Source organism: Mesoplodon densirostris, chromosome 9 (assembly GCF_025265405.1).
Source record: "Mesoplodon densirostris isolate mMesDen1 chromosome 9, mMesDen1 primary haplotype, whole genome shotgun sequence".
Lineage (NCBI taxonomy): Eukaryota > Metazoa > Chordata > Mammalia > Artiodactyla > Ziphiidae > Mesoplodon > Mesoplodon densirostris.
This window is the reverse complement of record NC_082669.1, coordinates 37,343,822-37,357,624: the sequence shown is the minus strand read 5'-3', so window position 1 is coordinate 37,357,624 and position 13,803 is coordinate 37,343,822. Positions and strand designations below refer to the sequence as shown.

The window sequence follows — 13,803 nt, the reverse complement described above, 5'->3', positions numbered from 1 at the left end:
GACTCTCAACCACTGCGCCAACTCTGCCCGCTTCCCTCCTGTTTCACATGTACATATAAGATACATTAGTCTGTAGTTTTCAAGTGATGTCTTTATATGGCTTTGGTATCAGAGTAATATTTGTTTTATAGAATGAGTTAGAAAGTTCCCTTTCTTCTTGAGTCACTTTTGGTACTTTGTATGTTTCTAGGAATTTGTTTATTTCATCTAGGTTAAATGATTCATTGACAGATACTTGTTCGTAATATTCTCCTATAATAATTTTTATTTCTGGGGCTTCCCTGGTGGCTCAGTAGTTGAGAGTCCACCTGCTGATGCAGGGGACACGGGTTCGTGCCCAGGTCCGGGAAGATCCCACGTGCCGTGGAGCGGCTAGGCCCGTGAGCCATGGCCGCTGAGCCTGTGCGTCCGGAGCCTGTGTTCCGCAACGGGAGAGGCCCCAACAGTGAGAGGCCCGCGTACAGCAAAAAAAAAAAAAATTCTGTAAAGCTGGTGGTAATATCTCTACTTTCATGCCTGATTTTACTAATTTGAGTCTTCTCATTTTTCTTTGTCAGTTTAGCTAAATGTTTGTTAACTTTGGTGATCTTTTTAAAGAAGCAACTTTTGGTTTCATTGATTCCCTATGGTTTTTTTTATATTTTGTTTATTCACATTCTAATCTGTAATATTTCTTTCCTCTTCTTGCTTTGGGTTTAGGTAACTCTTCTTTTTTTGGGGTTCCATAAGGGAGGATTTTAGGCCATTGATTTGAGAGATCTTTCTTATTTTTTAATGTAGGCTTTTACAACTATAAATTTCCCTCTTAGCACTGCTTTCGGTGCATTCCTTAAGTTTTGATATGTTGTATTTTCATTCATTTCAAGGTGTTTTCTAATTTACCTTGTAATGGATTCTTTGACCTATTGGTTATTTTAGAGTGTATTGTTTCATTCAACATTTTTTAATTTTCCAAATTTCCTTTTGATACTGATTTCTTATTCTACTGTGGTCAGAGAAGATGCTTTGTATTATTTTAGTCTTTTTAAACTTCTTGAAACTTTTTTGTGCCCTAATGTATGATCTATCATGGAGAATATTCCATGTTCACCTGAGAAGAATGTGTATTTTGCTCTTGTTTGGTGGAGTATTCTGTGTGTTGTTAGGTCTAGTTGGTTTATAGTATTGTTTTAAGTTTTCTAGTTCCTTGTTTATCTTTTGTTTAGTTCTGTTCATTATTTTTTTTTTTTTTTTTTTTTTTTTTTTTTTTGCGGTATGCGGGCCTCTCACTGTTGTGGCCTCCCCCGCTGCGGAGCACAGGCTCCGGACGCGCAGGCTCAGCGGCCATGGCTCACGGGCCCAGCCACTCCGCGGCATATGGGATCCTCCCAGACCGGGGCACGAACCCGTATCCCCTGCATCGGCAGGCGGACTCTCAACCACTTGCGCCACCAGGGAGGCCCTCTGTTCATTATTGAAAGTGAAATATATTTAAGCTTACAACTGTTGTTGGGCTATCTTCTGTCAGTTTTTGCTTCATATAATTTGGGGCTCTGTTGTTAGGTGTATATATGTTTATAATTTTTTTATCTTGATAGATTGATTCTTATATCATCATATAACATTCTTCTTTGTCTGTTTTAACAATTTTTGTCTTAAAATTTATTTTGTCTGATATTAGTGTTGTCAGTCTAGCTCTCTTTTGGTTACTATTTTCATAGCATATCTTTTACACTTTTATTTTCAACCTATTTGTGTATTTGGTACTAAAATGAGTTTCTTGTAGACAGCATATAGTTAGATCACTTTTTATATTTAACCTTCCAGTCTGTGTCTCTTAGAGAGTTTAATCCATTTATCTTTAATGAAATTATTCAAATAGAAGACTTGCATTGCCATTTTGCTCTTTGTTTTCTGTATGTCATATATTTTTGTTACTCAGTTCCTTCACTGCCTTCTTTTGTGTTAGACGTTCTAGTGTACTGTTTTGATTGCAATTCTCATTTTTTCTGTATATATTTTAGTTATGTTTTTAGTGGTTGTCTTGAGGATTACAATTCACATTTATAACAGTGATTTCAGATTAATACCAACTTGGTTTTAATAGTATACAAAAATTTCACTCCTGTATAACTCCATTCCCCCAACCCCCTTATGTTGTTATTATTATAAATGACATATTGTTACTGTTGTATGTATAACATATATAATGCATGCAATATGTATAAGCACATATATAATGTGCATTTAAATGTGTATATTATAAATATGTATATTATAAATATGTAACAAATATAAGTATTATATTTGTATATGTTATGTTGATATATATAGTAAACATATAACAAATAAATATGCAATGTTAATGACATTGTATGTTACAAATAACATAATATTATAAATGGCAGTGATTAACATAGATTTTTAATTTTTTAAATTAATTTATTTATTTTGGCCACATTGGGTCTTTGTTGCTGCGCACGGGCTTTCTCTAGTTGCGGTGAGCGGGGGCTACTCTTGGTTGTGGTGCGTGGGCTTCTCATTGCCGTGGTTTGTCTTGTTGCGGAGCACTGGCTCTAGGTGCGTGGGCTCAGTAGTTGTGGCACGCGGGCTCAGTAGTTGTGGCTCACGGGCTCTAGAGCACAGGCTCAGTAGTTGTGGCGCACGGGCTTAGTTGCTCCGCGGCATGTGGGATCTTCCCAGACCAGGGCTCGAACCCGCGTCCCTTGCGTTGGCAGGCAGATTCTTAACCACTGCGCCACCAGGGAAGCCCTTAATTATTGTTTTATATAATTGTATTTTAAGTCATTAGAAGGGAGAAAGAGGAATTACTAACCAAAAATCCATTAATGCAGACTTTTATGTTTATGTATGTAGTTGCCTTTACTTATGTGCTGTTCTTTTACTTTCAATCTATTTTTGTGTTTGAATATAAAATAGGTCTCTTATAGATAGGGTATATTTTTGATTTTTTTTTAATTCTGCCAATCTTTGCCCTTTTTTGGATTGTTTAATCCATTTTACATTTAAAAGGATTCATGTCTGCCATTTTTCTATTTGTTCCTGTACATTTGTATAGTCACATTCTTCCTTCATTACTGCCTTCACTTGTTTGAAATAGATATTTTCTCATATACCATTTTAGTTTTCTTGTCTCTTCTATTATGTTTTTTTGAGTTATTTTCTTAGTGGTTGCCTAGGGAATTATAATTAGTATTTTAATTTATAACAATCTGGTTCAGATTAGTATCATTTTAACTTCAACAGTATATGGCTCCACCCCCTTCCCCCTTCCTTTGTGCTATTGTTGTCATACAGATTACATCTTTATATATTGAATCCTATCAACAAAGATTTATTTTATTGCTTTATCCAGTTTTCTCTTATATTCATCTATGTTGTTACCTTTGCCAGTGCTCTTTGTTTCATCATATGAATTCCAGTTACTACCTAGTTGTGTGTTTCATTTTAGCCTGACTGGATTCCTCCTAGTATTTCTTGTAGGACAAGATCACTAGTGACAACTTCTATCTGATTTTGTTTATCTGGGAATATCTTAATTTTTTTCTCAATTTTGGAGGATAATTTTGCTAGATATAGAATTCTTCATTAACAGTCTTTTTTGTTCACTGCTTGAAAATGTTATTCCACTGCCTTCTGGTCTCCATGGTTTTAGATACGAAATCAGCTTTTAATCATTGAAGATCCTTTTAATATAATGAATTGCTCCTCTCCCTGCTTTCAGAATTCGCATTGTATTTGGCTTTTGGCAGTTTGATTATAATGTTCTCAGTGTGGCTTTCTTTCAGTTTATCCTACCAGGAATTTGGTGAGCCTCTTGGATGTACAGTTTCTTTTTCCCCTTCCCCCCTGCCCCCCCGTTAATCAAAGTTGGGCTTGTATTCTTTCCCCTTCTATCCTCTCCTTCTGGGACTCTCATTATGTGTAGGTTGGTATGCTTGATAATGTCACACAGGTCTCTGAGACTCTGATCATTTTTCTTCATTCTTTTTCTTTTTGTTTCTCAGATTGAGTGATCTCAATTGATCTTTCTTCAGGTTTGCTGATTCTTTCTTCTGTTCCCTCATATATGCTATTGAATCTCTCTAGTGAATTGTTTCAGTTTTTAGTTTAATTGTTTCTTTCTGCTTTTTTTGGTTCTAATTTGCTCTTTTTCTGGTTTCTTAGGGGAGGTGCTTAGATCATTGGTTTTTAGATTTTTTCTAATATAAGCATATAATGCTATAAATTTCCTTGTAAGCTCTGCTGTAGCTGCATTTCACAATTTTTGGCAATTCTTGTCATTTTCTACTTCCATGTAGGTTTGGGGAAGTATTTTACCAAATCCACAAATGAAAACAATTGGGGATTTTAGTTATGATTCCTGTGAATTTATAATCTGGAAGAATTGATATATTCATAGCATTCATTATTTCAGTTCATGAAGTGGTATTTCTTTTAATTAATTTATTTTGGGCTCTGTTGGGTCTTTGTTGCTGCACGCAGGCTTTCTCTAGTTGCAGTGAGCGGGGGCTGCTCTTTGTTGAGGTGTGCGGTCTTCTCATTGAGGTGGCTTTTCGTGTTGTAGAGCTTGGGCTCTAGGTGTGCGGCCTTCAGTAGCTGTGGCACGCGGGCTCAGTAGTTGTGGCTTGCGGGCTCTAGAGCACAGGCTCAGTAGTTGTGGTGCATGGGCTTAGTTGCTCCGTGGCATGTGAGATCTTCCTGGACCGGGGCTTGAACCTGTGTCCCCTGCATTGGCAGGTGGATTCTTAACCACTGCGCCACCACGGAAGTCCAAAATCGTACTTTTTTTATATTAAGACTTTTTAAAAAAATTTTACTTTTTTAATTGAAGTAGAGTTGATTTATATTGTTGTGCTAATCTCTGCTGTATAGCAAAGTGACTCAGTTATACACATAGACGTTCTTTTTTTATATTCTTTTCCATTACGGTTTTTCACAGGATATTGAATATAGCTCCCTGTGCTATACAGTAGGACCTTGTTTATCCATCCCATATATAATAGTTTACATCTGTTTATCCCAAACTCCCAGTCCTTCCCTCCACCACCCACCTCCCCCTTGGCAACCACAAGTCTGTTGTCTATGTACGTGAGTGTGTTTCTGTTTTGTAGATAGGTTCATTTGTGCCATATTTTATTTTATTTTATTTTATTTTATTTTATTTTATTTTATTTTTTTTTTCTTTTTGCGGTATGTGGGCCTCTCACTGTTGTGGCCTCTCCCGCTGCGGAGCACAGGCTCTGAATGCGCAGGCCCAGCGGCCATGGCTCACGGGCCCAGCCGCTCCGCGGCATATGGGATCCTCCCAGACCGGGGCACGAACCCGTATCCCCTGCATCGGCAGGCGGACTCTTAACCACTGCGCCACCAGGGAGGCCCTTATTTTATTTTTTAAAGATTTTTTTTTGAGATGGACCATTTTTTAAAGTCTTTATTGAATTTGTTACAGTATTGCTTCTGTTTTTATGTTTTGGTTTTTTTGGCTGCAAGGCATGTGGGATCTTAGATCCCTGACCAGGGATCGAACCCGCAGCCCCTGCATTGGAAGGTGAAGTCTTAACCACTGGACCACCAGGGAAGTCCCTGTGCCATATTTTAGATTCCACATGTAAGTGATACATGATATTAGTCTTTCTCTTTCTGACTTACTTCACTTAATACGATCATCTCTAGTTGCATCCATGTTGCTGCAAATGGCGTTATTTCGTTCTTTTTTAATGGCTGAGTAGCATTGCATTGTATATATGTACCACATCTTCTTTATCCATTCATCTGTTGATGGACATTTAGGTTGTTTGCATGTTTTGGCTATTGTGAATAGTGCTGCTCTGAACATAGGGGTGCATGTATCTTTTTGAATTATAAATACTTTTAAATTGGTTAAATTTTATATATTTTTTTTACAGATGTCTTGAGAATATGTTGTGAGACTTATTGCCAGAGTATATGAAATTCTTCCATGCTCTTGTACATGCTGTTTATTTTAAATTTAATTTTCTATGTGTTACAAGTATATAGAAATGTATTTAATTTAGCATATTGATTTTTATAGCTAGCAACATTGCTAACTTATTAGTTTTAATAATTCAATGATGGGCTTAAATTTTCTGTGTTCACAATTATGTCATCTGCAAATATTGATTTTTTTTCTCTTTCTAAACTTTATATATACTTTTTGCTTTACCTAGATGGCTAGAAAAACTTTAATAACATATTAAATAGGTGTAGTGGTAATGTATATTTTTATCACATGCTTGATGTCAAAAGGAAACCTTCAACAGTTAATTTTTTTTAATATTCATTTATGTATTTATTTGGCTGCATTGAGTCTTAGTTGTGGCATGCGGGATCTTCATTGCAGCATGTGGGATCTTTCATTGCGGCGCATGGGGTCTTCGTTGCAGTGTGTGGGCTTCTCCCTAGTTGTGGTGCGTGGGCTTCAGAGGGTGGGGACTCAGTAGTTGCGGAGTGCAGGCTCTCTAGTTGTGGTGTGCAGGCTCCAGAGCACATGGGCTTAGTTGCCCCGTGGTATGTGGGATCTTACTTCCCTGACCGGGGATCAAACCCACGTCCCCTGCATTGGAAGGTGGATTCTTAACCACTGGACCACCAGGGAAGTCCCCTCAACACTTCATTATTATGTGTAAGAATGCTTTTTGATTTCTACTTTGACCCATGGGATATTTAGAGGTGTGCTATTCAGCTTCCCAGTATTTAGGGATTTCCAGATACCTTTCTGTTTTTGTTTTCTAGTTTAATTCCATTGTTGTCACAGAACATACTTTATATGATTTAAAACCTGTTAAATTCATTGAGACTTTTCTCATGGCCCAGATTGAAGCCTATCGTGGAAAACTGGTTTTGTGTGTGTCTGTTTTTCCCAGTAGCAAGAGTAGTTTCGTACTTGAGGGTGTTTTAAAGAATGAATGTTAGATAGCCTGTCCAAAATTCCCTATGGAAGTAGCTACTACCAAGTGGAGTGTTATTTATGCATTTAAAGTTTTCAGTGATTCGTGGAATCAAATACTTGTGGCTATGAGAAACTCATGTATATAGTGAATAATATTGTATCTCTTATGTTACAGTGGTTAGTTTACATTGTAGTGACTCAAATGACCAAAAATTATAAAACTCAATGAAGATTTCTCTTCTTCTTTGGTTTAGTATATGTTACTATATTTTTGTGGTAAGGTTGGTGATTGTTTATGTACAAACTAATCATAGCCCTTTCATCACCAAAAAAATGCATGAATTTTTCTGAGTATCTGTTTAACAAATAATAAAATTATGCATATTTTGAAAACACAAAATGAAATTCACAGATACAATTATAATTCACAGTTATAGTCTATCAAATATTTAAGGATCAAGTAATCCCAACCTTACAGACTCTTCTAAAAGAAAATATTCTCCACCTAATTTTATGAGATTAGCATAGCCTTGATACCAAAACCCAATAAGTATGGTATAAGAAACACCAGAAAGTTAGAAAATATTTTGAACAGAATGAAAATCACAACACAATATATCCAGATTTGTGAGATGGAATATAAACAGTGCTTGAAAGGGAATTTTTAGCCCTACAAAGCCTATCTTAAAAAGAAGAAAGATATTAAATCAATAATGTCCACAAACCCAAGGTAAAAAGTAAAGAAATAAAGATGATGTGAGAAAGCAGTGGTATAGAAAACAAAAACAATGGAGGAAATGAGATCAAAATTTGGTTTTCTGAGAAGGTCAATAAAATTTATAACTCTCTTGCCAGATTGATCAGGAAAGAAAGAGGAGATGCAAATTAACTAATATAAAGAAAGAGAGGCAACATAACTACAGAGCCTATAGCCATTAAATGGACAATAAAGCAATATTATGAACAACATTATGCTCATATGTTTAACAACTTAAATGGACAAATTCCTTGAAATACACAAACTGCCAACACTTACACAAGAAGAAAGAAATAACCCAAATATCCTTATATCTCCTAAAGAAAACCCCAGGCTCAATTCTGTCAAATATTAATCAAAATAAGACAAAAACAATACAAGAAAAGAAAATTATGCACCAGTGGACTTCCCTGGTGGCGCAGTGGTTAAGAATCCGCCTGCCAATGCAGGGGACATGGGTTTGAGCCCTGGTCCAGGAGGATCCCACATGCTGCAGAGCGACTAAGCGCGTGTGCCACAACTGCTGAGCCTGCGCTCTGGAGCCCATGAGCCACAGCTACTGAGCCTGCATGCCACAACTACTGAAGCCCGTGCATCTACAGCCCATGCTCCACAACAAGAGAAGCAACCACAATGAGAAACCCCTGCACCACAATGAAGAGTAGCCCCTGCTCGCCGCAACTAGAGAAAGCCTGCACGCAGCAACAAAGACCCAAAACAGCCAAAAATAAAAATAGTTAATAAAAAAAAAAATTATGCACCAGTATTCCTCATGAACATGATACTAAAATTCTTAGCAAAAATTTAACAAGTCAAAACTAATGCTATACAAAAAGGATAAAACATAATCAAGTGGTGTTTATCCTAGGAATGCAAAGAAGTTTAAAAAGTCAAGCAATGTAAATTGCCATATAATCAGCTTAAAAGGAAAAGCCATACAATCATCCCAATAGATGCTATATTACCTATCTGTTGCTGTGTAACAAATTACTCCAAAATATAGTGCTTTAAAGCAACAATTATTTACTATCTCACAGTTTCTATGTGTCAGGAATCTGGATGTGGCTCAAGTGGGTAAAACTTGGTCTTTCACAAGGGTGCAGTGAAGATGCTAGCTGAGGTTACGTTCATCTCAAGGCTCAACTGGGGAGGGATTTGCTTCCAGTCTCACAAATGTGGTTGTTAGCAAGATTCAGTTTCCTATGACTTGTTGGACTGGAGGGGCCCTAGTTCCATGCTGGCTGTTGGTCAGAGGCTGCCCTTGGTGCCCAAGTGGGCCTCTCCGTCAGGCAGTTCACACCATAACAGCTTCTGTCAGAGCAAGTGAGAGAGAGCAAAGAGTCAACTAGGATGAATGTCACAGTCGTTTATAACATAATCTTTTTTTTTTTTTGCAGTACGTGGGCCTCTCACTGCTGTGGCCTCTCCCGCTGTGGAGCACAGGCTCCGGATACGCAAGCTCAGCAGCCATGGCGCACGGGCCCAGCCACTCCGCGGCATGTGGGATCTTCCCGGACCGGGGCACAAACCCGTGTCCCCTGCATCGGTAGGCAGACTCTCAACCACTGCGCCACCAGGGAAACCCTATAACATAATCTTAAAAGTGACATTTTAGCTCTCTGTCCTATTCTGTTCTTATCTCTCTGTCCTATTCTGTTCTTTAGAAGTGGCACAAGGAACAAAAGGAAAAAACTGGGTAAAGAAGATATCACAAATAACCCTGTGAAAAGATGTAAAACATCATTATCCCTTGGGAAAATGCAAAGTACTACCACATTGAGATATCACTACTCAGCTATTCAAATGGGTACAATTTTTAAAAATCACCATACCAAGTGTTGTTAAGGATGTGGAGTAACCAGAACTTACTGGTGAGAATATAAAATGATACAACTGCTTTGGAAAATACTTTGGCAATTTCTTAAGAATTTAAACATGCATTTGCCATTTGATCCAGCCATTTTATTTCTACTTATTTGCTCAAGATTTAGATGTGGATATTCATAGCTCCTTTATTTGTACTAGCCCCCAACTTGAAACAACCCAAATTTCTATCAACCGGTGAATGGATAAAGAAATTGTAGTATGGGCTTCCCTGGTGGCGCAGTGGTTGAGAGTCCGCCTGCCAATGCAGGGGATACAGGTTCGTGACCCGGTCCGGGAAGATCCCACATGCCGCGGAGCGGCTAGGCCCATGAGCCATGGCCACTGAGCCTGCGCATCCGGAGCCTGTGCTCCGCAACGGGAGAGGCCACAACAGTGAGAGGCCCACGTACAGCAAAAAAAAAAAAAAAAAAAAAAGATATTGTAGTATATCCGTACAGTGGCATACTACTTAGTAGTAGAAAGGAACTAAGTATCAAGGAAAGAAAGTATAATAAATTAGGATTGGAAAGAAAATTCATTAATGTGATAAAGAGTGTTTGTTTAAAGATGAATAGATAAATAAAAAGTCTAGAGCAAACATCATCCTAATGGGGAATCTTAGAATTCTTTTTAAATTCAGGAATGGAACAGTGATACTCATTTTCACCACTCTTTCTCAAATACTCTATTGGAGATCCTAGTCTGCGCAATAAGAAAATTTAAAATGGTAGCATAATGATTGGGAATGGCAGAAATCAATGTCATTGTTTGCAAACAGTATAAACTTACAATATATGCTTTTGCAGACAACATGAAAAACTCAAGAGTCTATAAGTCAATAATTAGAAATAATAGAGGATTTTTTTTAGCAAGGTTGGCTGGATACATGTTGAATATACAAAATTAGTTGCATATGCTAACAACAAGGAGAACGTGTAATTAAAAGGAAGACACTGTTAGTATTAGAGATGATCAAGTATCTAGAGTTAGATTTGCCACAAATATGCAGTATCTCTATAGGACAAATTAATTTTTTCAGAACAATATTAAGGAAGACCTGAATAAATGAAGGAGTAGACCATTCGTGGATATAATTCTCTCCAGTTTTATCTGTAGATTCAATTCAATTCAAATCAAAATCCCTAAGAGGTTTTTCAAGGTAAATGGTAAGATGATTTTTAAACTTACGTGAAGGACCATAGGGCCAAGAATAATCATGACACTTCTGAAGAAGAACAGGGAGGGTAGACTTGCCCTACCAAGTATGAGGACTTATTAGGACACAATAATAATACAGTGTGGTACAGTTTAAGGATGGATAAGTTGACCAATAGAATAGAGAGACCAGAAACAATTCCACACAGGAATGGAACTTAGTTATGACCAAGTAGTATGTCAGCTGAAAGGAGAAAGGAGGGATTATTTAATACTTGGAGCTGAATAAAGTAGTTATCTATTTTAACATGGAAAAAGATGAAATTAGATCACTATTTCACGTGCTATTAAAATACTTTCCTGCATGGATTAAGGACTTAAAATTTGTCAATAGCAAAAGTTTAAAACTTTTAGGGTGAAAATGTAGGTGAATATCTTTTGGACTTTTGAGTAGGGCAAGATTGTTTAAAAAAAACACAAAAGAAGTGTTATGCATAAAGGAAAAGGCCGGGACTTCCCCGGTGGCGCAGTGGTTAAGAATCTGCCTGCTAGTGCAGGGGACATGGGTTCAAGCCGTGGTCCGGGAAGATCCCACATGCCACGGAGCAGCTAAGACCGTGCACCACAACTACTGAGCCTGCACTTCAGAGCCCGTGTGCCACAGCTACTGAAGCCCGTGTGCTTAGATCCCGTGCTTCACAACAAGAGAAGCTACCGCAATGAGAAGCCTGCGCACCACAATGAAGAGTAGCCCCTGCTCACCACAACTAGAGAAAGCCTGCACGCAGTAGCGAAGACCCAACACAGCCAATAAATAAACAAACACGTAAATAAATTTATCTTAAAAAAATAAAGGAAAAGGCCAATAAATTTGGCTACATTAAGAATTTTGACCCTTACACCGTATACAAAATCAACTCAAAATGGATTAAAGAGTTAAATATAAGACCCGCATTTAATAAAAATCCTAGAAGAAAACAGGGGAATAGGCTCATAGCATTTATCTTGGCAGTGATTTCTTGGATGTGACACCAGAAGCACAGCAATAAAAACAAAAGACAGGTAGGACTGTATCAAACTGAAAAGCTTCTATACACCAAAGGAAGTAAATAATAGAGTGAAAAGACAGTCTATGGGATGGGAGAAAAATATATACAAACAATATATCAAATAAGGGATTAGTATTCTAAATATATAAGGAGCACCTACAACACAAGAACAAAGAAACAAATAATCTGATTTAAAAATGGATAAAAGACCTTAATAGACATTTCCCCAAAGAAGATGTACAAATGGCCAACAGGAATATGAAAAGACACTGAGCATCACTAATCATCAAGCAAATGAAATCAAAATCAAAGGGTTATCACTTCACTTGTTATGATGGCCATTATTAAAAAACAAAACAAAATAACAAGTGCTAGTGAGGATGCGGAGAAATCAGAACATTGTGCGTTGTTGGTAAGAATGTAAAATGGTGTACTATGGAAAACAGTGTGGAGATTCCTCAAAAAACTTAAAATAGAACAACTATGTGATCTAGCAATCCCTCTTTTGGATATTTATCCAAAAGAATTGAAATCGGGATCTCAAAGAGATATTTGTATTCCCACGTGCATTGTAGCAATATGCATAATTCAAGAAATGGAAACAAGGTAAATGTCCATCAGTGGATGAACAGATAATGAAAAGGTAGTACATACATACAATAGAGTATTATATACTTCTTAAAAAAGAAGGAAATCCTGTCATATGCTACAACATGGATGAACTTTGAGGGCATTATGCTGGACAAAATAAGTCAGTCACAGAAGGAGCAATACTGCATGATTCTAATCATAAGAGGTATGAAAAGTTGTCAAACCTTAGCAGATGAACATAGCATGGTGGTTGCCAGGGGCTGAAAAGAAGGGGGAAATAAGAAGTTGCTATTTATGGGTATAGAGTCTCATTCATGCAAAATGAAAAAGTTCTAGAGATCTTCTGTAAAACAATGTGCATATAGTTAACAGTACTGTACTGTACACTTAAAATTTTGTTAAGAAGGTAGACTTCATGTTGTGTTTTTTTTAACCACAAAAAATAATTACGAACTTTATCAAAAGATACTTTAAAGAAAGTGGAAAGGTAAATCATAGACTCTGAGAAGAGACAGTTCACACAGCCTGCAAATAATTTGTACTAAGAATAAAAAAATTCCTCAAACCAATAAAAAGAAGTAAATGCCCCAGGAGAAAAATGGACAAAAGATTTTAAAGTTCTGATGATACTAAGTATATATTGATTTACTATTTTCTGACTTGGATATTGCTCTAATCCTTTTACTAAAGCATCTCCATTCATCGCTTGATTGAGTAGATTTTGTCATCAGGTAGCTTTCTTCCCCCAACAGGGGCTCATTGATTATTCATGTTAAGAATGTTTGCCATTTATATTTTAAGTCCACCTTGGCCAGGTATAGCAAATCATTAATATTAACTTAAGTAGAGTACAGAATGCAGAAAAAGTATAGAAAAGAGGAATTTTGTATAGTTGAGCAAGGAAGCTATTCTTGTAGAACCTTTGTTTATGACTCACAAAGTTAAAGGAGACATTAATGTGAAAGTCATCTTTCTCACTAGTCCGTGTGCTCCCTGAAAAAGGGATGGTACCTGCCACAGAGAAGAGTGGATACAAAGAAAAATGGTAAGTAGGTTGATTGGACTGGAGGGAATTTATTTATTTAATATTTATTTATTTATTTATTTATTTTTTGGCTGCGTTGGGTCCTAGTTGCGGCATGCGGGATCTTTTGTTGTGGCGCGCGGGCTTCTCTCTAGTTGTGGTGCGTGGGCTCCGTAGTCGCAGTACGTGGGCTCAGTAGCTGTGGGATCTTAGTCCCCCAGCCAGGGATCGAACCGGCATCCTCTGCACTGCAAGATGGATTCGTAACCACTGGACGACCAGGGAAGTCCCTCTGGACTGGAGGGAATTTAAAGCACTGGAGAATACATTTTGAGTTCTAGACATTCCAACATTCCAAGTTATATATATATATAACTTGCCACTTTTTCTTCATATTCTACTGAATCTTTGGGTGTGTTATCCATTTGACCCACAGTATTTTTAAGAG

The 13,803-nt window shown here is 37.3% G+C and overlaps 1 protein-coding gene across 2 annotated transcripts in view; it reads left to right on the top strand.

Moving 5' to 3' along the window:
• SLC25A40 (solute carrier family 25 member 40) overlaps positions 1-13,803 on the top strand; it is a 54,540-nt gene that overhangs the window by 7,655 nt on the left and 33,082 nt on the right. The window contains exon 2 of one of the 2 annotated variants that reach the window (XM_060108103.1): positions 13,313-13,376. The exons of the other annotated variant lie outside the window; for it this stretch is intronic. The gene's annotated coding sequence lies outside the window, so the exon portion shown is untranslated. The remainder of the gene's footprint in view (positions 1-13,312; positions 13,377-13,803) is intronic. 2 annotated transcript variants of the gene reach the window in all.